Source organism: Microtus oregoni, unplaced genomic scaffold, assembly GCF_018167655.1.
Source record: "Microtus oregoni isolate MIOR12 unplaced genomic scaffold, Mior012 000000F_ref0000247, whole genome shotgun sequence".
NCBI classification, from domain to species: domain Eukaryota; kingdom Metazoa; phylum Chordata; class Mammalia; order Rodentia; family Cricetidae; genus Microtus; species Microtus oregoni.
In genome coordinates, this window is record NW_024543059.1 from 11,096,619 (window position 1) to 11,121,400 (window position 24,782).

The 24,782-nt window shown below is 41.3% G+C and overlaps 1 protein-coding gene and 1 long non-coding RNA gene across 8 annotated transcripts in view; one reads left to right on the top strand and one right to left on the bottom strand.

The window, feature by feature from the left end:
• Window positions 1-3,214: 3,214 nt before the first annotated feature.
• Window positions 3,215-7,482, bottom strand: LOC121432282. The gene is made up of 3 exons (XR_005974146.1): window positions 7,298-7,482; window positions 4,578-4,671; window positions 3,215-3,580 (listed from the first exon to the last, which is right to left on the bottom strand). It is a non-coding gene; the product is annotated as an uncharacterized LOC121432282 (long non-coding RNA).
• A 227-nt stretch (window positions 7,483-7,709) lies between these two features.
• Window positions 7,710-24,782, top strand: part of Zfand6 (zinc finger AN1-type containing 6) — a 64,527-nt gene continuing 47,454 nt past the window's right edge. For 3 of the 7 annotated variants that reach the window (XM_041652050.1, XM_041652074.1, XM_041652059.1), the window contains exon 1: window positions 7,713-7,879. The gene's annotated coding sequence lies outside the window, so the exon portion shown is untranslated. Of the gene's footprint in view, window positions 7,880-19,187; window positions 19,231-24,782 lie in introns of those variants that run through there. The other 4 variants (XM_041652092.1, XM_041652083.1, XM_041652042.1 and 1 more) reach the window with 3 other exon arrangements.

The following is a 24,782-nucleotide window of genomic DNA, read 5'->3' on the forward strand; positions in this document are numbered from 1 at the left end:
TAGACCTGAGATTCAAGCTCATGTAGCCATTTTAATATCTGACAAAGTACACTTCAAACTAAAACTAATCAGAAAAGATAGAGAAGGACACTTCATACTCATCAAAGGAAAAATTCAAGAGAACATTGAATTCTTATTATCTAGGCACCAAACACAAGGAAACTTAAGTTCCTAAAAGTAATGCTTAAATAACATAGTGACCCTCACACAGTGACTTCAATATCCCACTCTTGCCAAAAGACAGGTCATTCAGACAAAAACTAATCAGAGAAATGCTGAAGCTGACTGTCATTATAAACCAAATAGACCTAACGGATGTTTCGAGTACATTTTACCCAAACACCTTTTTCTCATCGGCTCATGGAAATTTCCCCAAAACTGACCACATATCTGAATACAAAGCAAGTCTCAACAGATGATAGATAACTGAAATTATACTGCATCCTGTCTGACAGCCATGGACTAAAGCTAGATATCAATAACAAAAGCGACACAAAGCTCACAAACCCATGAAAACTGAATAAATCTCTAATGAACAAAAAATGGGTCAAGAGAGAAACGAAAGACTTCCTACAACTGAATGAAAATGAATACACAGTGCACCCAAACTGATGGGACACAATGAGATAAGTTCATAGCACTAAGTGTTTTTTTTTTCTTAAAAAAAAACAAAACTAGAGAGAGCTCATACTCGTAATATAACAGTATAATGAAATCTCTAGAATGAAAAGAAATCATATGCAAACGGAGAAGGTGGCAAGAAATAACCAAACTGAGGACTGAAATAAATAAAATAGAAATAAACAGACAAAAACAATACAAATAATCAATGAAACAAAGAGTTGCCTCTTTGAGAAAATCTGTAAGATTGACAAACCTTATCCAAATAAACTAAAATATACAAAATCAGAAATGAAAAAGGGGACATAACAACAGACACTAAGGAAATCCAGAGAATCATATGGACATCCTTTGAAAACCTATACTCCACCAAATTGGGAAATCTAAAAGGAATGGAAAATTTTCTAGGTATATACTACTTATCAAAATTAAATCAAGATCAGATAAGCAATTATAACAGATCTATAACTATAGATAGGAGTTTCTGTCCTGCACAGTCCCACAACCATTCAGTCCCAAATAAATACGAAGAGGCTTATATTAATTATAAACTCATTGCTCAGGCTTATTACTAACTAGCTCTTACAACTTAAATTAACCCATAATTCTCATCCATGTTTAGTCACGTGGCTTGGTACCTTTTCTCAGTGAGGCATTCTCATCTTGCTTCCTCTGAGTCTAACTTGAGACTATGTCTCTTTCTTTCCTCTTTCCAGAATTCTTTTAGTCTGGTCACCCTGCCTATACTTCCTGCCTGGCTACTGGCCAATCAGCATTTTACTAAACCATTACGAGTGACAAATCTTTACAATGTACAAGAGATTTATACTACAGCATATAACCCCTAGAGAAACAGAAGTTGTAATTGAAAGCCCCCACAAGCAAAAAAAAAAAAAAACCCAAGACATTAAGATTACACTCCTAAAACTAGCTACCAAGGTCTATTCCCTTATTTGGTCATTTCCTCTTCCTGAGGCTGACCACCAAGGGTTAGCTATCAAAGTACTGAAGTCAAGCAATCAAAAGCCCCCTTTTGGCTAACAAAATTAACATGCCCAATCAAAACAAACCAACTCATCCTAAGGTGGGTTTCCTTTTTTCCTTTAATAAACAGTTATCTACCTACGGGTCACATCTATGTACTTTTGGGGCAAATATTCCTTTCTCTTTCCCTTGCTCCTTTTCTCTTCTCTCCAGTCCTCTATACCCTGTCTCTGTCTCTGTTCCCTGCCCTTTGTCCCGCCTGGGCAAATAAATATCCTTGGTTTGGTGTGTGCTTGTGCCGACTCAATCCTTTGAGGAGCAGCATACAAAATTGTATCACAAAAATCAGTAACTCTCCTATACACAAATGACAAACAGACGGAGAACGATATCAGGGAAACAATACCTTTCACAGTAGCTGTGAATAACACAAAACATCTTGGGGTAACTAACCAAGCAAGTGAAAGACCTATATGATAAAAAAAAAAAAACTTTAAGGCACTGAAGAAAGAAATTGAATAAAATATCAGAAGATGGAAAGATTTCTCGTGTTCACGAATCACTAGGATTAATATATTGAAAATGACCATTCTACCAAAAGCAATCTACAGATTCAATGCAATCCTCATGAAAATTTCAGCACAATTTTTCACAGACCTTGAAAGGACAATTTTTAGCTTCATAAGCAAACACTAAAGTCTAAGATGGCTAAAATAATCCTGAACGATGATTAAAAGAAAAAAAACAACCAAACTTCAGGATGTAGCACTATCTCTGATTAGAATTTGTACTACAGACGTATAGTAATAAAAACAGAATTGTAATTAGGTCGGGTGGTGGTAGAGCACACCTTTAACACCTGCACTCAGGAGGCAGAGGCAGGTGGATCTCTGTCAGTTCAAGGCCAGCTTGGCTACAAGAGCTAGTTCCAGGACAGGTTCCGAAGCTACAGAGAAACCCTGTCTCGAAACAAACAAACAAACAAACAAAACCCGCATTGTATTGTCACAAAAAATAGACACATTGATCAACAGAATCAAATTGAAGACCCAGACATAAATCCACACTTCTATGGCCAAAAACTATACGCTGGGGAAAAAGAAAACTTCTTCAATAAGTGGTGCTGGCATAACTGGATGTCAGCATGTAAAGGAATCCAAATAGACCCATATATATCATCCTGCACAAAACTCAACTCCAAATGGATCAAAGACCTAAACATACAGTCAGACACACTAAGCCTGCTAGAAGAACATGTGGCAATATACTCCAACTCATCGCCACAGGAAAGAACTGTCTGAGCAGACCACCATTAGCACAGGCACTAAGATCAACAAGTAATAAACCGAACCTCATGAAACTGAGAAGCTTCTGTGAGGCAAAGGACACCACAAGGAACAAAGCAGCGGTCTACAGAATGGGAAAAGATTTTATCAACTCCACATCTGATGGAGAACTAATATCCAAAATACATAAACAACTACATATCAAGACAATAAGTAACCCAATTAAAGTCTGGAGTACAGAGCTTAACAGAATTCTATAAAGAAGAAACTCCAATGGCTGAGAGACACTTAAAGAAATGTTTAACTTTATTAGGCATCAAGGAAACACACAAATCAAAACTATTCTCAGATTTCTTATTACCACAGTCAGAAAGGCCAAGATCAGTAATACCAGTTCTGCTCGTGAGGATGTGGGATAAGGGGAACACTTATTAACACTTATGGGAGTGAAAACTACTGCAGCTGCTATGAGAATCAGTGTGCTGGTTCCTCACAAGGCAGAAAAGAATCCACGTCAAGATTCAACAGTAACACTTTGTGCCATGCTCAGCCGTCAGGAGAGAAGCTTCCTTCTGCAACAGAAGGGAACAAATACAGAGACCCACAGCCAGATATTATGCAGGGACTTGGAATACTCAGCCCCGATGGGATGTCTTCATCAAATCCCTTCCCTCAGAGCTCATGGAACCCTGTAGAAGAAGAGGGGAAAAGAGTGTAAGAGCCAGAAGGCATGGACGACACCAAGAAACCGGAGTCCTCTAATCAGCTTGAACAAAGCTCGTATGAACTCACAGAGACTGAGCAGCTTGTGCAAGGCCTGCACAAGTCTGCACCAGGTCCTCTGTGTATATATTATGACTTCCAGTTTAGTGTGTTTATGAGATCCCTGAGTATGCAAATGAGTGGGCTTCTGAGGGCTGTGCCATTTCTTGGGCTCTTTACGTTCTGTTTGTCTTTTTCCAACTGTAATGTGCTAGTGTTTTATTTTATTTTATTATCCCTTAGAAGGCTGTTTATTTTCTTTTTCTTTCTTTCTTTTCTTTTTTCTTTTTGGTTTTTCAAGACAGCATTTCTTCGTGTATCTAAAGCTGTCCTAGAACTCACTCAGCAGACCAGGCTGGCCTTGAACTCACAGAGACATGCCTGTCTTTTGTTTTCTAATGAGACACAGAAAAGGGTGGATCTGGTTGGGAGAAGAGGTAGAGGGTAAGTAGAAGGAGCAGCAGGAGGGGAAATTTGTAAGAAAAAAATCCATTTTCAATAAAAAGATAAAAAAAATCATATACTCAAGAGAAATGCATACTGGTAACACACACACCTGTAATCCCAACAGTCAGGAGGCAGCAGCAAGTGGATCTCTACATTCAAGGCCAGATTGGTCTACAATGTAAGTTTCAGGACAGCCAGAGCTGCACAAAGAAACCCTGTCCCCAAATAAATAAATAGATACTCCAAAAAAAAAAAAAAAAAGAAGGAAAAAAGAAAAAAAAAGAGAAACCAGAGAGAGAGAGATACACATATATGTTCTCACTAAAAGTTAGAAGTAGTCACCATGGCACTATTTATTTTGCTCCCAATCAGAAAGAAGCAACTCAAATGTTCATATGCTGATTAATGGATAAATAAACCGTGGCACGTGGCATATCAAATACAATGGCATATTTTCTTAGCAGTGAAAGGACTTACGGCACCAACGCAAGCATGAATGGACCTTGCAAACATCATCCTTAGTGGGAGCAGCCAGGCATCATGCTACGGTTCCATCAGTAGTTGCCTAGGGCTGGGGTGTGGGAAAGAACCGGAAAGAAGGAAGATTATTTTAGTTACTCCAGGTGCTACGGCCAAATACTTGACAGAAACAGTTTAAGCAAGGATTTAATTTGACTCATGGTTTCAGAAGATTCAGTTCATGATGTCTTGGACCTGCGCACTAGAAGCAAATGACACAGAGGGGGGAACACGTGGTTGGGGAGCTTCAGCTTGGTATGGATGCAAATCAGAGAAAGACACAAAGGGGGCTAGAGGCGGGGTACCCTCAAGGACCTCCTACCTCTTCCAGCTGGGTCCCTTCATCTAAAGGTTCCAGAACCTCTGAAACATGTCAGATATCTGCCTACAGATCTTACCTTCCGCTTGGATGGGCTGGGACCTCAATTCTCTCTCACTCTACCTCTCAGTTGCGCGAGCCAAAACTCAATCTCGCCTGATTCATTTCTCTCTCACTCCACATTCCACGGGAGTGAAAAAGTATCATCCGATCAGGAAACTCTGTTGGCTCTATTTTAAAAGTATACCCACAATTTGGTCTCTTCCGGTAGCCTCCCTCGTTGCCGTGGTGTAAGTCGCCATCAGCTCTAACACACACAGTCAGACAGAATCTTACATATAGACTCCTGCTGCTAACGTAAGTGTTCTTGGGACTACCCTTTTGTTTTTGTTTTTTTGAGACAGGTTTCTCTGTAGCTTTGGAGCCCGTCCTGGAACTAGCTCTTGTAGACCAGGCTGGCCTTGAACTCACAGAGATCCACCTGCCTCTGCTTCCCAGTGCTGGGATTAAAGGCGTGCGCCACCACTGTTTGGCGGGACTACTCTTAACAAGGAATTATCCCTTAAAGTGTTCCATGTTACTTTTCTGTTCAAAACCCTGTGCTGGTCCATTTTACTTACAGTAAGCCCATGGTATCTACAAAACCTCACAGGTTCACCCGATTGACAGTTTCCCCACCCTCCCGGGTCACAGGACCCACCACCATCACTTTTTTGTCCTTCCTAGCTTGACAATGAGGTTTATCAATCCTCACACTCTGGAATCCTCCCCAGGGCACTCTCACTGTTTACACTTCTGTTCAAACTTCCTCTTCACACTGGCCTGTCCTGACTACTGTGCTACAGCCTCCAAGCCTCCATTTAGATGGCTACCTTCTCCACCTAGGTCACCTATGGCCTTAAGATTCACAACAGACCAACAGACGTTTGCTATTAGGTTGATTTGCATGCCCTCCATCAGCATTCCCTCTACCGAGGAGGGGGATCTTTGCTTCCCTCACTGACAGTTTCCCAATGGGTAGAAAACTGAAGACCCCGAAAGATTAGACATGGCTCAATGTAGTAAGTCAAAGGCGGCCGAGCAGCAATTTAAACCCCAAAACAAATTCTACATTTTCCTCCTTGGGCAAAATTCTCTTGGTGGTTTAGCCTGTGAGTTAAAGAGAGGGCGGGAGGGAAGGAGGGAGGGAGGGAAGGAGGGAGGAGATTTGTTGTTTTTGTTTTTGGACTAGGTCTCTCTAAGCAGCCCTGGCTGTCTGGGAACTCACTCTGTATACCAGATTGACCTCGAAGTCCGAGATCCACCTGCCTCTGCCTCCCTAGTGCTGGGATTAAAGACAAGAGTCACCACACCTGGCTTTAAAGATTTATTTTCAAGCGTATCAGTGTTTTGACAGTTGTGAGCCAGCACGTGGACGCTGGGAGCCCAATCTAGGTCCCCCACAAGAGCACTAAGTGCTCATAACTGCTGAGTCATTGTTCCAGCCGTAAACAGAAATATTGACAGGAAGTTGAATGCTTCTCAAAAATACCCCTAGGATACCCACCGGAGCTGAGTAAGGGCCTCCAATTCTGCTCCGTTTTCATGCAGTAGGCTTAGCTTTATTGATGTTTATTTGGGGCTGGGTTTCACTAAGTAGCCCTGGCCATGCTGGAAATTGCTAGGTACTTCAAGCTGACCTTGAACTCCAGAGATATGCCTGTCCCATGGCTGGAATTATAATGGCATGGGCCATCATGGCTGGTCTAGCTTTAGCAGTTTAATACCTTGCCCCAGAAGCTGTCTGTCATCTCTCAAGCCCTGTTCAGGAGAGCATCCCCTGGCTTTCCAAGAAGTCGTTTTTCAAAAGTTAGCTCTTCCTGGAATAATTCTTCCTGACCTCCAGCATGTCCCCCACACCAACTACCCTCTCATTCTGCAGGACCATAGAAAGCAGCCCAAACACATGGTCAGCTGTATCCCAATCATGCGCCCGCGAGCCCTGCTACTGTAAAAGTAGGGCAGAAACTTCAAAAGAAATATTTTAAAACACCAAAATTAATTAACTGACAAATTAACAGAATTTCAAATAAAGACAGGAATCTTGGCACTCCTGCTCGGGCTGGGGACTCTCAGGGGAGTCGCTCACGACATCACACTTGCTCCCCAAATCCGCCTCTCCCTGCTCCTCTGCACGATTTGTCAGGAGTAGCTGAGACTGGAATCCACACTTCCGCAAAAGATAGGGGTCCAGGAGGCTCCTAGAGCCCGTGTGTGTGGGTGTGCGTTACACAAGCGAGCACACACACACCTCCAAGTCTCCTCTCTGTTTAAGTCCAGGCTCAGTTAAGTTCAGACCCTGGACTTTGCTCGGGCCCACCTGGAGGCCGGGAAAATAGAAGCTCAAGATTTCCTCTCACGCTATGCAGGTGAACACTACACGTGGGCAGCCGCTCCCTGAGGGGCTGCAGAGTCCGGAGCTACGTCATCGGACCCCCAAAGCCGGCGCAGGACCCTCCCGGCCACGAGGCTGCAATGGAGGAGGTAAGCCCAGCCCAGCCGACCTCCAAGAGGGCAGGGGCGTGGCCGAGGAAGGGGCATCGCCTCCGCGTCACGCCCCTCCAACGCCTTGACCAATAGCCGCACGCTCCGAGCCTCAGCCCCGCCCCCACGCCGCCGCCGGCCCGCGGCCCCGCCCGGCCCGGTCATAATTAGGCAGCGGGGCTGGGACCGCCGCGTCAGCGCGCGTCGCGAACCAATCGCGGGCGCTTCCCGGAGGCCGCGTCACAAGCCGAGCAGCCAAACAGAAAAGTTTAATAAACAGCGGACGGAGGGCCGGCGGCGGCGGCGGCGGTGGCGGCTGGCCGGAGCGAGTGGGGGTTCGGCGGCCTCACCTGTCCTCAGTCGGTGGCGGCGAGAGGCGGCGGCGGCGGCGCGTCCGGTGGAGAGGGCCGCCCGCCAGGTGAGGAGCGCGGGCCGTGGCGGGCGCAGCCTCCGGGCGGCCTGGGAGCCGGAAGCGGCGGGCGGCGCAGCAGGTGGCCCCGCAGCGGCGAGCGGAGGGCGCGGTCCCGGCGGGGCGCGGTCCCGGACTCCCCCGGGCGCGCGCTGGGGTCGTGGTTTGCGCTCCTGGGGCCGGTTCGGAGCAGCTGAGGCCGGCCGAGCTGTGTCTCCGCGACGTCCCTTTTGTCGTCTGAGACTGGGGAAGACTCGGTTGGAGTCTGCTCGCTGCCAGTCTCTGCCCCTCTGAGAGCGTTTTCAAGTTTCTCACCGTTGGGTGCGTAGACGAGCTCCGCGGTGTGTGGTGTCTGAAGTCAATTTAACTCTATCAAAGCTCCGTGATTTGCTTTCAGCCGCCAGAGTTGTCACCCGTGTGCGGAGCTGGGGCCTCGGGGTCACCTCCAAGCCGTGCATACTCGGTCGTCAGCACCTGGTGGCTCCGAAAAAAAAGCGAAATTAAACGCCACTTTGAAACCAGATTCGAAATTTATCTTTTTTCCTAATGTAAAATGCCACGTAGGCTTTTGAGATTACTTATGTAGTATTTTATGGTAGTTGTTGTTTTATGTATTGTCTCCAGGCCTACCAGGACATTATTTTTGTAAGCCATGAACATTTAGATGTACGAAAGGATTTTAAAAGAAAATTTAGGGTAACCTGTTTTGTAAGTGGGGTAAGGTAGGAAAAATTCGGGTTTGTTTGTTTTTTTTTATTTTGACTGCAGCCATTCTTTCCTGTGTTAACGTCAAAACTCACTAGTTTTTAAGTCTGTGCAGTTTATTATATGTGAGTTATATCGCAGTTTTAAAAGTAATAAGGTTAATAGCCAGGGGAGTACATAACACGTGAAAAATTCCAGACCAAAGCAAGAACCTAGAACATTACCCAGACTTGTATGTCCTCATGAGTTTCTTATCTGTCCAACCCCAGTTTACTGTTTCTGTGTGAGGTAAACATTCTAGACTTGTGGATTTTGTTTATCATTCTCTGTTTTTTTTTAATAGTTTTGTCACATGATCATCTCCCAACCATGTCATTTTAGTGCCCTTTTCCCTTTGAACTTTGGGCAGATAGTATATGGTTGTGGTTCATGTTTCATTGCTTTTTAATAACGTGTTCATCTTTAACCCCGGTGTTGCGATAGTGTTTCTTGTTTTGCTTTTAACAAATGTACTCTGCGAACTTTCCTTCTTGCAGCTGTCCTTGCACAAGCTGTCTCATCTAAAGTAAATACTGTCGCTCATGGGCGAAGTTTTAGGCAATCAGGAATAAAATAGAAGTCAAGTGAATGAAAACATTGAGGTTCTGCTTCCTTTAATCAGTAAGACTCTTTGTCATTGTGATTGGTTCCTGGTTATATTTGCACGGGGAGCTAAGATTCCTGTTAATCTCTTTACACTGAAGTCCTTCAAACAGATTGTGGAAAGTCTGGCACTGTTTGGTTCCCTTTCAGTGCAAAAAGAGCAAGTTGGAGAAAACCCTTGTTGTTTTGTAAAGCCACCCTTTCTCCTCCCCTCCGCACAGCCCTTGGCAGATTACTGAGGAATCTTCATGGCCTTAAAACACTCTTGCAAAAGAAACGTACTAAGCTTTCTCTACCTAGTTGGCACAGGCTTTGGCGGAAGGGAGCTTCTGTCAGAGGGCAGAGAAACATTAGGACCCCCGTGTCACTGCAGCTTTTGAGAAGGATGTGTGCCTCTGCGGTAGATATTTCAAGACTTGTCAACCACATGCTGAAGTATTTTTTAGGGATTTTTAAAAAATGTCACATTCTTAATACTCCAGACAAATTATGGAGCAATATTTTCTTAATTTCTCAAACATGGTGTGTGTGTGTAAGTAAGATAACTGTGTAGCTTTAAAGGACTTGTTGAAGGCATGACAGAACAGCTTTTTTATTTTTTGTATTTTTAGACAGGGTCTCACTGTGTGGCCTAGACCTGTTTATGTAGACCAGGCTGGCCTGGAACTCAGAGAGATTCCCCCAGTCACTGCCTCCAGTGCTAGGATTAAAGGCATATGCCACCACATCGAACTGAAAGGAGCATTTTTAATGTTTGTAGCTTGCAAACATTTTGTTTTTATAGGCTATAGACTCTGCTTTTAAAAAATAGCTTTGTATTTCATTATAATGGCAGTGGTGGAGAGTTTGGGGATTTCCCGCACAGTTTGAAAATGAATAGGAAGGGCAGAAAAACCACTCACGGTACTAACTCATAAAAGCATTGTTAATTAACATTTTGTCAAGCATACCTTTGGCCTTTGTATTTTGTATCTCCTAAGTTATTACATGTTTCTTTAGAGTTCATTCTAGGTACAGACGCTGAGTCAGAGCATATGAACATTTTAAAGTCTTGATAACTGTTGCCCAATCTTTCTTACAACTTTTACCAAAGTGTGTGTGTGCGTTAATATGCCACTGAAGTCCCAGCCACTCTAGAGAACGAGGCAGGATTGTGTGAGCATTTCAAGAGTTCTAAATGTAGATAGGCTGGCCCTGCTTTCAAAACTTACTCCAAATGTGATGTCTCAACTCCTTTGTTTTATAGAAGATGATAACAGTAGTCATCTAATTATTACCCTTTTTTCAGGTTTTGATCCCTATAGTCTGTCTTCTCTGGCTGCTCCGGGGGCAAGATTATATGGCCATTTAAATATGTTTATTAAAAAAAAACTGTGAGTGTGGCCATGTGTGTGTGGAGGTCAGAGGACAGATTGGAGAGTCATTTCTCCCCTTTCATGTTTACATGGGTTCTTGGAATCTAACTCAGGTCATCAGGCTTGTACAGCAAGAACTTTTACCCACTTGAGCCGACTTGCCAGTCCTGAATGCGTTTATAGATTAGAGTACTCCCAGGCCCAAAGTCCTTCAGTGACTCTTTAATCCTTGAGATAAAATTCAGACTCAGTTTTACTGTGTTTTATATACAGTGGTTGTGCCAGTGCAGATTTCACATCAGAGTCATGATAAGTAATTTAAAATTTTCTCATATCACAAGAGACTTATCTTAAATAAAAATATATTTCACAAGGTGGGCAGTGCTGGTGCACGCCTTTAATCCCAGCACTCGGGAGGCAGAGGAAGGTGGGTCTCTTTGAGTTCGAGGCCAGCCTGATCAACAGATTGACCTCCAGGACAGCTAAGTCTGATCCACAGAAAAACCCAGTCTCAAAAAGACAATATAGGGCTGGAGAGATGGCTCAGTGGTTAAGAGCATTGCCTGCTCTTCCAAAGGTCCTGAGTTCAATTCCCAGCAACCACATGGTGGCTCACAACCATCTGTAATGAGGTCTGGTTCCCTCTTCTGGCCTTCAGGCAGGCATACAGACAGAATGTTGTATACATAATAAATAAATAAACATTTTTTTAAAAGCCAATATATATATAGTGCTCTCAGTGGTGACTGTGAGAGATTCTTTGTAGGATAGTTTGTGCTTTCAGAGGTTGTGTGCATCATTCACTTGTAGTGTGTCCTATTCTGGTTGGCCATGATTCAGGGTTTATACTTGTAGGATCTTTCCTATGGAGCCTTTTATCTATCTCGGATAGCAGCCTTTTGCTCTGTTGCAAATATTTTTCCTGGCTCTTCATTTGCCTCGTATTTGCTTACAGGCCATCCTCCTGTCTCTTCTTTCCCAACCTGTTTACCTCCTTGAATTTTTAAAATATCTTGGTTAATATAGTTTAAAGATTTGTTTAAAAATTGTGTGTGTTGTGTGTGTGCGCGGGTGTACGCGCACACGTACTCACATGCCCACACACACGCGCATGGAGCACCGGTCCCTTGGGAGTCCAGGAATGGATGTTGGATCCCCTGGCGCTGGAGTTACAGTTGGTTGTAAGCTCTCTGATGTGGGTGTTGGGATCTCAGTTATTACCGTGTATATGATATAGGTGGTAGGTGAATGCTTGCATGCATGGAACAAAACATGGAAGTCAGAATATAACTTCGGATTCAGGCTATCAGGCTTGCATAGCAAGCCGTTTCCCACTGAGCCATCTTGCCAGCACATCAGTTATATTTTATAACTTTACACTGCTTTTGTATTTATAGTAGTCTCCTACCAAGATAACTTTTACTTCTCTTCCAATATTTAGTTTTATTATTGTTGTTTAATTGTGTGTGGGGGGGCAGTGTGTACATGAGTGCTAGAGGCTTTGCCTTCCCCTGGAGCTGGAGTTAAAGGTGGGTGTGGATGCTGGAAACTTACATTCTATAAGTTCAGCACTGACTCTCAATTTCTCAGTCATCTCTCCAGCATCTCTCTTAGTTCTTTAAAGTTTCATTTTTTTCCATTATCTGTATTTCTGTGTTCCTCTGAGATGTGTTTTAACATAAATGTAAATTGAAATAACTAGATGATTGAGCAGTTATTAGAATTCTATCAAAAATATTACTGGGGTCAGGCCCAAGTCTGGTGACCTGAGTTCATCATCAGGTAGAAGGAAAGAACTGATGTCAGAGGTGTTCTCTGGCCTCCAGACATACCTGTGGCACGTGCACCCTCCATCCTCACATCATCGTGTATACTTTTGCATACAAACACTAAATAAATTTAAATTTACCTACAACCCCCTTGTTTCTCTATAATAAAAACACTCAGGAGGTGGCGGCACACACCTTTAATCCCAGCACTTGGGGGGCAGAGGCAGGTGCAGCCTGGTCTACAGACCGTTAACATAGAGAAACCCTGTCTCAAAAAACCGACAAAACGAAACCCACCACCTTTATTTACATACTGAAATGAATATATACTTGATTCTCTTTATTAATTTAATTAATTCTGATTAATACAGTGGTTTGGTATTAATACTCCCTTCACTCCCAAAACTTGGTTGCTGGGTCTCTGACCCTGGGCAAGTACTTTTCCCTGGGGCCTGCCTTGAGCCCTGCTATGTAATGAGTTTGGCAAGTTCCCTTGGCTGTGTTTTTCTCCTTTTCCGTACTCTGAGCACCTGATTCACCCAGCCTTTGTGTTAGTGTTGAGGAGACAGTAATAACCAAGTTGTGCTTGTTTTTTTTTTTTTTTTTTTTTTTTTTTTTTGGTTTTTCGAGACAGGGTTTCTCTGTGGTTTTGGAGCCTGTCCTGGAACTAGCTCTTGTAGACCAGGCTGGTCTCGAACTCCCAGAGATCCGCCTGCCTCTGCCTCCCAAGTGCTGGGATTAGTTGTGCTTGTTTTTTTGTGGAGTTTGTAAGTGTAAGAAAGGGAGGCAACTAAAGCCACAGACATCTTTTCAGATTTTAAAGTGTTTGGAAATACATGATAAGTGCTAACTGGGTGCTTTTAGCATGTATCTATCTCTAAGGATTGACAGTTGACCCTGGGTCGTTGGTTGTTTCTTAGTTTCTCCAACCTAGGGGAACCTTTTTTCCCCTCTAATTTTTGAGAATTGTTTCCCACTGTGGACCCCTGGCTGCTCTTGCAATCCCCCTGCCTCAGCCTCTTGAGCACTGAGTGTGTGCCATTGTACCTGGCAAAATCTTTAAACCTAAGGTCAAGCGTACTTTTTGAATCCACTGTCATCCTGCCGTGCCTTCCCTAAAGTTAGTCCTGTGGTTGTGGTCTGTGGAGAGGAGGAGTTACTGGAATCGCCCAGGGGAGGAATGGCTAGTGCGAGGGAAGCACACCTGGGGTCTGCTGAGTGAGGGCAGAGTGGGACGTGCTCAACTCTGACTTTGGAGACCTCTGTTCTCTGTGTTCTTTGACCCTGGGTGCCTTTCTTCACCATTCCTAATGCATTGTCTGTTTGGACGATTTTTTTACTTTTGTCCCCCCTGAGCCCCTCAAACGTACCCATCTCCCCACCTCAACCTATAAGGTTTTTGCATCCTTGTGATTTCCTCGAGAATTCTTTACCATTACTACAAAATAGGCCTTATCTTTCTGTTGGTTGTACGCAGTTCTTTTGTAATCAGTTAGCAATGGGAGTCCATTAATCAAGCATGGTTCTAATGTCTGTTTCTTCCACCAGTGACATGTTTGATGGTTTGGTAACTACCAGCCTTTTCTTTCTGTTTAAGGAGTTAAAATGGCGTGATATTAAACAACAGTTCTTCGTTTATATTAGTCACATTTTAGGTACTCAGTATCCATGTGTAGTTATTGACTTATATTGGATAGGAGAGATATGAAGTCTTTTGCAGTAATAAAAATTAATCTTTAGAATCATGTGGCTAATGGCTACGTTATTGTAATTAAAATAGCCATGCCTAATAAGTGAGAATTGAAATACAAACTTGACATTTGTTTTAAAACAAGAATGAAAGTTTAAAAATAATATGTAGTCAGGAGTGGTGGCACATGACTTCAATCCCTGCACTCAAGGCCCAGGCAGGCAAGGGCAGCCTCATCTACATAGCGAGCTCCAAAACAGCCAGGGCTACATAGAAAGACCTTGTCCAAAAAAAAATTTTTTTCTTGAATAATAATATTGGTGTATATTATATAGTTACAATTTTAATGTTTTACTCTGACTCAAAGAGAATTGGACGTGTGTGCTTTGGTTACTTTTATCTGGACATGGTCTTACTCTTAACACAGTTGCTAAAGAGGTAGAGACCATGTTCAGAGACCCAAGCAGTGTTCAGAAGGTGTGGTGAGGTGGTTAACTTAAATACAAGATTCTTTTGTGAAGATTTATTTCATGGTCTAATTATATGTATGTGTGAGTGCAGGTGCCCCTGGAATTCTGAAGAGGGGATATCAGATCCCCTGGAGGAAGTTGTGAGCCACCCAATTGTGGGTACTGGGAACTGGAGGTGGGGTCCTCTCCAAGAGCAGGACACTTGACAGGAGACTTATCTGCTCAATTTCTGCTTTCAAAAGTGGTAAAATTGCTTTGTTTGCATCAGTGACTAAAAAACAAAACAAAGCTGGGTGTGGTGGCGCCTGCCTTTCAGCCTCTTTGAATTCAAGGCCAGCCTGGTCCACAAAGCTCATTCTGGGAGAGTCTTGGCTGTCACACCAAGAAACCCTGTCTGGAAAAAAAAAAAGAAAAGAAAAAAACCACGATAGTCCTTTTTTTTTTTCTTTAATTTTTCGAGACAGGGTTTCTCTGTAGCTTTTGATTCCTGTCCTGGAACTTGCTCTTGTAGACCAGGCTGGCCTTGAACTCACAGAGATCACCTGCCTCTGCCTCCTGAGTGCTGGGATTAAAGGCGTGCACCACCACCGCCCAGCCACGATAGTCTTTTGATAGCTATCTAATAACTAGTCTTTGGCTTTTGTCACAACACCTAAAATGATTTTTTTAATCTTTTTTAGATGATAGAAAATAAATTATTGTTGAAAAAATAATTTTTTTTTCTGGTTTAGGCAACGAAGTAGGGAGGAAAAAAACCTTACCAATCTGTAGTATGTTTTTCTCCATCTAGCAGTTTGATCTAGACCCGTGGAATATTTGTATTGTTCGTACTCCTGTTATTAAGCAGTATTGTTTGCCTCCAGCCCAGAACAATACATGGGGATTATGAATGCCTTTCTTTTCCTTACATTTTGTTTTGATCCCCATTTAGTTTGTGCTTATTGGTGACTTTGTTTAATCTATTTACATACCTTAAACAGCAGCTTACTGACTCTTGTATTATACATTCTCTCCTATCTGTAGTTTGTCTTAATTTTCCTTTTCTTTTCCTTCCTTCCTTCCTTTCTTTCTTTTTCGTTTTTGGTTTTTTGAGACAGGGTTTCTCTGTGGCTTTGGAGCCTGTCCTGGAACTAGCTCTGTAGACCAGGCTGTCCTCGAACTCAGAGATCTGCCTCCAGAGTGCTGGAATTAATTAAAGGTGTGTGCCACCACTGCCTGGCCTGTCTTTAATTTTCTTAATGTTTCCTTTGTGTGCAGTGTGTGGTTGAATGGGCATGGCCAACCTCTGAGCACATAGGCTTTGTATTCTCCTGCACCCTCAGTCAGAAGATAAGCCACACCAGGGCTGGCAAACTAAAGCACATCCCTGGCTGCTGGAGGTAAGGCGTGTCTGCCAGGGAAATAAGTTTTGAAAATTGTTTCCCTTACCCCATAGATAGTTGATTTCAGACCTTATTCTCGCTGTATGCTGAAGTCAGGGTGGTCTTTTCATTGGTGACTTTGCACATCACCTGTTCTTTCCAGGGAAAGTGCCAGGATGAATTGCTTTTGTAAAAACAACAATGGACGCTATTCTTTTTAGATTTTGTTTCTATTTTTTTGTTTTGTTTTGTGACAGTGTCTTCTTTGGGGTGGGCAGGCCTAACACTGTATTAATAGCCAGGGATGACCTTGAACTTCTGATCTTCCTGCAGCCACCTGCTGATTGCTAGATTTTTTTGGCACGCCTGTGTGTAGTGCTGGAGGTCACACCCACGTGCTTCTAGGGTTCAATCCTAGGGCTTTGTGTATAGTGGACAAGCATTCTCCAACTGATCAACACCCCCACCCCCATCCCCAGCTCTATGCAGGAATTTTTTTTTTTTAAATCAAACCTGGTCGGCCAAGTTGTTGAGTAGTGACTTACTGTTTTATGAATTGTTTTTGAGCTGGGCAGGTTTGGGGAAACCTAGGTTCCCATAAAGAATATGCAGTCTGTCCTCTGCAGTTTCACATAGAGAGCTTCTCAGCGTCATGCAGGCTCCTTGTTCTTACCACACAGTATGTTGTCATGGAATTTAGGTACATACTTCCTGGGTTTGATACTGCTTCTGGGCACTTGATTTTGATGCTCTTTTCTACTGTTAGAAAAAGAGTAAAATACTGTAATTTTAATATGTGCCACCTAAAATCATGATTATCTCCTGGAAGTTCTTTCACTTCTTGGTCTCCAAGTCCACAACTGCCCTTTTTGTTTTTGTCTTTTTGAGAGAATCTCGAAAAGTGTAGTCAAAGCTGGCCTCATGATATGTACTCCAGACTGACCTTAAACTTGTGGTCATCCTCTTGCCTCAGCCTCCCTGGGGTTGGGATTACAGGTGTGTACCAACACAGTTGGCTCACATCTCCCCTTTCGTCTTGGTAGTAGACTGGTTTTAGTGTTAGTACTATGTTAGCATGATTAGTATCTATTCCTTACAAATAATTCACTTGGGGAAATTGCACCCGGAGCAGCAGTTTCTTCGGTGCTCTGTCTACCAGTATATTATTGCCATTTTTTATTAGGCTAATTTTTTATTTTTTTGTGTGTTCTTTTGAGTTCATGTCTTTGAGCACTTCTGGAGGAAGAAGACAACTTGGCAGGAGTCAGTTCTTTCCTTCCACCACATGGGTTCCAGGGATCGAGTTGGGTTGAACTCTGGTGGGCACATTTAGATGCAGGTGCCTTTACCCACTGAGCCATCTTACCAATCTGATCCTACTTGCCAGGTTTTCACTTTGTTTTTCTCTAAGTTGTAAACATTTTGGTTATCCACAATCTGTCTTCCTCACGTCTGCACTTTAAATTAGATGTGTTCTTTTTGCCTATTGCTCTGGTACTTGTCTTCCAGTGATGCTCTGCACAAGTATCACACACTAGCAAGAAAGCCTGAACTTGACTCAAGAAGTGCTGGGCATTCAAAGCAATGAGTTGTTGCAAGGGATCTTGGGCCGAGGTCTCTGTGAATTGGCTCTTTCAGTTTGTCCACTTAAAGGGCATAATAGAATATGCAGCTGTTTGGGCTTCAACAGCGTATTGCTCCATATTCATGTCTAGTTGCAATTATGTGAATTTTCAGTTTGTTAAAAGACTTCTGTCTTCAACACAATTTTGGTGGCTTTCTGTTCTAACATACAATTTTTCTCTGAGAAAGATTGTTGTGAGATTTTGAACTTTGAAAACTTTAAATCTAAAATTCTGTAATCCATAAGGGTATTGAAAACATTTTAAGAACCCACTATAAATAGCAAGCATGGTGCCACTCGCTTGTAGTAGTGGAACTCAGGAGGTAGAGGTTTCAAGGCCAGCTTCACTTTGTCTCATAAAACAGGCAAAGAAAATAATCAGAAGATCCTAATTTGACTTAATTTTATATATTAAAGTATTGGTAGAATTGAAAAGTGCATCTTACTAAACATCTTAAATGCTAGTCAATCAGGTAATGCAAAAATGTCAAAGTTTGGGGTAAGTTACTAAAATGTAAGCAGTTCTGATTAAAGCATAAAATACAGCGGATGCGGCTGTAAGTGACAGCAGGTCCTTTCTCTTAAGTCAGAGTCCAGGAAAAATACCATCCTGCGCAGTTTCTTGGATTGTTTAAAGGGAATACACTTTACATTTGGTAATAATGATTTCCTTCCTTCTCAGCACTTAGGAGTCTAAGGCAGCCTCTTGCTTAGAAGACAGCATAGTGTGTTGTGAGACAGTCTCAGCTATATAGAGTACAAACTCTATTTCAAACAAACAAAAAACAACCTGGGGGGAAAATGACATAATCCTCCCTGAACTTTCTACCTGGAAGTCATGGCAGGATGCTGTCTAGTATGGTTGAGGTTCTGGGTTAGATCCCTTTGCACTGTGAAGTAACCAAATTAACTTTGTTCTGAATGTGCCATCAGACAAATTACCTTGTGTCTTTAGATCTCCTTTTGCAGTGAATAAGCAGTTTTAACTGGAAATAGCAATTCATTAAGAATTTCAGTGTGTTGTGATAACAAGACTGTGTCAGCGAACTTGATAGATAGCTTAGAAGCCACTGTTTAGCGTTTAGGGTTTAGCTTAGAAATGAATCTCTAGCATTGAGGGTTTGTTTTTTTAAATGCTGTTTTTTGGTTTATTTTTTTTCTTAAGTTAATGGTCCCCTTACTAAATCTTAGCGAACACACTGCTTTGTTCTTAGCGAGATTTTACTATGGATTTTGTGTAGATGTTTAAAATTTTTTAGATAAAATATGAACTCTGAAAAAAACCTGAACTCTGTTAAGAGTCTTAAAAGAATAACTACACTCGTGGCTTCGTAAAAATGCCACGTTGTTTATGTTAAAAAGCATGTATCTTCATAGCTTTTCACCAAGGAAGTGAAAGTTGCTTCTGTGAATTTTCATTGTACTTTAGCCCAGACAAAAGAAAGCAAATTGCTTATGATGGGAAAACTGAAACATTGCAGCCTGTTTCTTTAAGAAACCAGCTTATCCAGGGGTTTAGTGTGTTTAACCTAACCTGCTAGCGAGGAAAAGTTCTTTAAAATAATGGATATTAGTCGCGTCCAATCACAGCTGTCAGCCTCACTAACAGGGAGGAGGTTTGGCTCTCCAGCCACTAGCATTGCGGGAGGTGGAGCTTGGTATTCAGGTTTGGTTGCTTTGGAGTTCAGCTCCAAGTGAAGTTAATCTGAGGTGAAGCAAACAGAAAATTGTGGAGGTTTTGTTGGTAGGATTTTTGTTCTAATCTTTTAATGATCTTATATTTTATACTTTTGCTTCTTTATGCTTTTCTGTATACTAGGCTTTGTCATTGTTTGTATTTTCTGATGCAAACTGAACATTAAAATTAAGCAGGGAAGCAGAACAAAAGGGCTGTTTGAACAGGAAATAGGTGCTCAAAGCCTGACTTTGTTATTATTATTATTATTTTTATTTTAGAATGCAACTGCCATTAAAAACCTTTCAGTCAAAATCATCCTTACTAGCAGGCTTTTCTCTTGAATCGGGTATTGAAGCAGCCATTTGTCAGTTTTTATATATGACATCTTGAGGAGGTCTGTTTGATATCATTTTCTTTAAATGTAAACTGTTAACTTGCTAAAAGAATGAGAAATTTGTTCTTTTTAAAAAATAGAAATGCTACTGTTTGATTTTTTTTCCTCTTAGTGTACCACTCCCCCTTTAACTCCAGTGTATTTTAAATTTAGGAATATGTTGACATTTTTAGTATCTCAGTACAAACGTTATTGATAGTACATATAACAAAACTGCTTTCTTCAGAATTCATTTTTTTGAAAGGCAAAGATAGTGGTTATCTCTTTAAAACAGGAAAAAGTGGGTTTATATTTTTAATAGCTATATGTGGGCTACCAAAACTTGAAAAAAGTATGGATCTGTTAACATTTTTTTACCTAAGTAATTGCAAGTATGCGTCAGTATTTTTTTTTTCTCTTGTGCCTTTTGCTCTCAGGAATCGAGGTATAAAAAGTTCTTTTTCATATCAACACAGTTGCCAGCCCAGCCCTCCCAGCCAGTGTGTGTGTGTGTGTGTGTGTGTTTGCTGTCTGATTGTTCCAGAGCACTCGAAGCATTTAAATGAATGCTTTTCTCCTGTGGCTATTGCTTAAACAATACTGTAGTACAGTCAGTAAGTCACATGCGTGCTCACAGTACAATTGCATGGCCTCTTTTTCCCTCTACTTCTGTAGCTTATATTTCTGCATTTTACAATAGTTGTAAAATTGTGTATTGGACGTCTTGTGTTAAAACAATCTTAGTTCTGGTAGTTGTTTAGTCCTCTCAACTGATCTAGTTCTAGTTTTTCATCTTTAGGTTGTTCTTCATTTTTCATTATTTTAAATGGTACTGCAGTGACTATCTGTATCTACTACAGTACTTTTTGCAAAATACTAATTTATTCAGGAAAAAAGTCGCCTGTGGAATAGGCTTACCTAGATAAGAGGATATCAACCCTCACTGGCTAGGTTGCTTTCCAGGAAGATTTTCCCCTTTTCTGTCGCTGCCCACAGGGCAGCTTCAGAGTTCCCTGAGAATAACCCCTTAATTTTCTGTTAACTTTGTACCTTTTGAGCTCCGCATTGTTGATTAGTTTTTGTCTAAACAAATATTCTATCTTAAACTTCATTTTCCAAGATACAGATGGATCTAAATGCATTTTCTGGTTATTAAAATTAGCTTACCCACTTTAGTAAGCAATTGTGTGTCTGTTGGCTGTTTTATTTATTTATTATGCGTATTGCTCTCAGCATGTTCAGGGCTTAACATTTTACACTGGCTTTGTTGAAGCCAGCTCTCCTGAGTATGTGCTGCTTCTGTAGGCTTATTACCATAACAAACATGTTTTTTCCAAAGAAAATATATCAGGAACTTTTTTTAGAGAGTCCCAGTGAGAGCACTTGTTACCTCTTTCTGAACATGTAATAATTAAACAGCCATTGTTAATTGTGTTTCTGTACTTAAAAGGCAAAATTTATATAGTTCTATGTTTTAAAATATCAATACTTTGCCAGTATTTGCAGGTTTTTAGTTAAAGGTAAAAGATAACTTTATACACAGTGTTTCCACCCATGTCTGTGCTTAGGGACAGGCTTTGTTTTCCAAGAGTGCTGTCAGGAACTGGTCTCTAGGTGTGATAGGCTGTAGCTGAGTTAGAGCTGGTGGACTGATGTTGCAAAATAAATTTGACAGTTGTTTTAAGGCAAAATTCGAAATTACTAACTTTTAATAGGGATAATGATAAGCATGGACTGTTTTGTTACTCATAATGAGCACATATAATCTTGACTTAGTTGATCTCATTTTGCATTGTAAATGAGTTTGTTTCCTGTAAATTTTTCTTATAATTTACTGATGACTTAGTATCATTATTTTCCTAGCTGTTAGTGCTGTGATTGTCTTGATGTTTGTTTCCAGGGCAGTAGAGGTTTTTTTTTGGGGGGGGGGGAGGCTGTTTAATGCCAATTTTTTTGTTATGGTTGATGAATGATTTTCTTTTCCAGACATTTTTATTTCTTCATATTTGGAAAGAAGAAAACAAATAAATTATTTGTATTTCCATCATAAATATGTCCCTTATTCTTAGAAAAAAATGTCTGATTTTCTTACAATTTAACCTTACCACATCGAGTAGAGATGAAAATAATTATATACGTAGTAATTTTAGTAGCAGCCACTTAAGCGATGCCTGTTGATTAAGTTTTAATAGTTACTAAGGTAAAGATTTACCTGCTTATGTGCTCTGGGGAGCACTAACACTTTGAGAAATGATTACCCTGACCAGTTTCTCTCCTGCTTCTCTGCTCTATTAGTCTCTCGTTGACAAGTAGGAACTGTCCTCTCAGTTCATTGGCTTAGTGGAAGAGTAAATGTCTGTGAGTATAGGGAGAAGAGAATTTGTAAATTTACCTTAGATGTTGGGGAAAGATGTGAGAAGTGAAACAGTCAAAGTCCCTACTGTTATCATGGATAACAGTAGGATGTAATAATTTTTCCCTCTCAGTCATATGAGAAAAATTTTTTTGTTTTTTTGTTTTGTTTATTTTCAAGACAGGATTTCTCAGTAGCTAAGGAGTCTGTCTGTCCTGGAACTAGCTCTGTAGACCAGGCTGACTTCAAACTCACAAAGATCCGCCTGTCTCTGCCTGCTGAGTGCTGTGAACCATCACATGGCTCATATGAGGAAAAATTTTAATGGGCAGTAAGTTGATAAAACTTGAGGCAACCTTGAAGCTTGTTTTTTTATGAGGTTTCTTTGTTCTATATAATAACAGATTTTAGAGTTTTGAAATGTCTCACCTGTATTGGCTTCTACGTGTTTTATGAGGTGACTTCTATTGGTAACATAGGAAGTACTCATTTATGAGCTGATATCTGACTCTGTTGGGTGAATTTGGTCTTCTTGGTTTGGATATTCACTTGAAGCAGGTTGTGGTTAGTGGTGTGGGGAAGATGAGAGCAGATCCATCTTTGTACATTTCAGTTCTGCCCTGTGCATGCACCTGGATCTCTTCCCTTCATGGATTTTTGTCCTGCACTGATTTCCTCAGTAACATTTAGTACTCTTGACAGCTTTGAAAACCTTCTCATGAGTTCAATGACACTATCTGTGCTCCTATTTGTAAACCTTTGTGTCCTTTGTAAGTGTGTAATAGAACTCGATAGGATTCTTAACCCTTTCCTCATTCCAGCCACGTGTCCTTACTGTTATTGGTTCCAGGACTGGATTCTTTAACGTGGGTGGGGGGACATGGACGCAGGCACCTGAGTGTGCCTGTGTGTGCATGGGTGTGGTACTTGAGACCTGTAGTCATCCTGCTTACCAAACTGTGGGTGGGGGATGGGGGGATCAGGGGGTTCGGACTTGGGTGTCATTCTGATGATTTCTGTTCCCCAGGTAACCACAAAGTGTTAACTCTAAATCAGTAGTTATATCTAGGATCTGTCCATTTCATTTCCTCACCTCCTTAGCATGAGCCACACTGATTTTTGCTTAAAATTATTAGAACAGCTACCTCGCTGACCTCTGCCCCATTCTTTGCAGAGAGAATGTTGACTGTACAGTGTTGTCTAGCTGGGGACACCTGCCTCTGGAGCTGTAACTACCTAGGGGTAGTAATAATGCCAGCTCATTCTGGACTAAACATTCTCTCTGGTAGTCTCTAAACAACCTTAAAAGTAATGGGACATTTAGAAAGGCTAGCTAATTTGTCCAAAATTGCCTTCGTGTGTAGCTAACACAATGAGATTGAAACCAAAGTCCTTTCCCACTGCTAAGCTATGTTCCGTTTTGAGATAGGGTCTCATTGTAACCCGGGTGTCTTTGAACTTGGAGCAGTGGTTACAGATGACACCATGCCTTGCTGAGTGTGTCTTTCTAAACTTGAGTGTAAGAGTACTTGTCTAGATTTTTACTGCTTTTTTTCTCACACTACTCTACTTTATTCTTTAACCAGCTGTTTACAGTTCTCTTCAGGACAGACTCAATTTTTTGACATTTTTTTGGAGGAACTTTCCAAAAAAAGACATGACACTTTAGTGTGCATCTTCATGATATAAGAAGAAAAAAGAATGAGACATAGGAAAAGTGTAAAGGTAGTTTTCCATATGTGGCCTGTTTTGAATTTCTAAACTGTTGAATTCCTCACATTTAATAAAAGCTTGAGACCAGGCTGTGTTAGTGGAAGATTAGGCAGAGTGTGAAAGCGCTGTATCTGAGCTGTGGAAATGCTAATGATTGCTTCTGTAGCTGATAGACTGGGCCCTGGGTAAAGGTCTATCCTGCATCCAGGTGTGTGAAGTGTCTGCTTGGGAGCACAGGGCAAACAGGCTTCCTGGGTAAACATACTGCATGCCAGATGAGGCTGCTTACCAGTTCTTCTGTATCAGATGAGACTTTGCCACAGATGATGTCAATAAAAAGGATGAAGATGAGATAAAAAAAAAATCATTGGCTCGGATTAATTTTCATTTCAAATATTTCTTTCCCTTTTACTGTCCTCTGTTATCTACCCTACAATGTATGTGTTTAAAGCAAAAGGTCCTTCATTGAAAACCAGCAAAATACAGCTTTCCATCTTAGTTTTGAAGAAAGGGGTAATGAGCTAGGATTTAATTTCTTTAAAGAAGTATTAACATACTTAATCACCATTGGAAATAAAGGTAGAGTAAATATTTCATAGGTTGTTTGAAAACTAAAGGGTTTGTTTTTAACTTAAATTTTTGTGAAACAGAAACTACTAAACTGCTGTAAAGAATTTTAAGGTAGCATATTTAATATCCAAAATAATGTCTAGCTAATTTTTGATAGTGAAAAATAGCAATATATGTGTTATAACAATGTGACAATTTATGCTGTAATAGATTTTCATGTTATATAACGTATGTAATTTAGAAAGAATTTCATGTAGATAGAGTGCAGAACCTTTTAGCCAGTTGCTTCAAGTATATAGCATATATTCAGTAGCTGTAGCATTTTGTGTGTGTGTATGTGTGTGTAGGCTTTTCGAGACAGGGTTCAAAAGCATAATTCACCTTTAATGATGTGATCAAAAAGTCGTCAAATGGAGAAAAAAATTGTGTTAGGAAAAAAAGCTTGTTTTAGCTTTTTGCAACCAAAGTCATGCTGGTTAGCAGATGCTACCTATATTCTACTTGTCCAGTAGCTTGGCCTCACTCAAGCAGTTCTTGGCAAGGGAGGAGGCTCCTAGGGAACTAGGGTGACAGAATGGTGTGAGTGTGAGCCACACTGAGCTGTGAAAG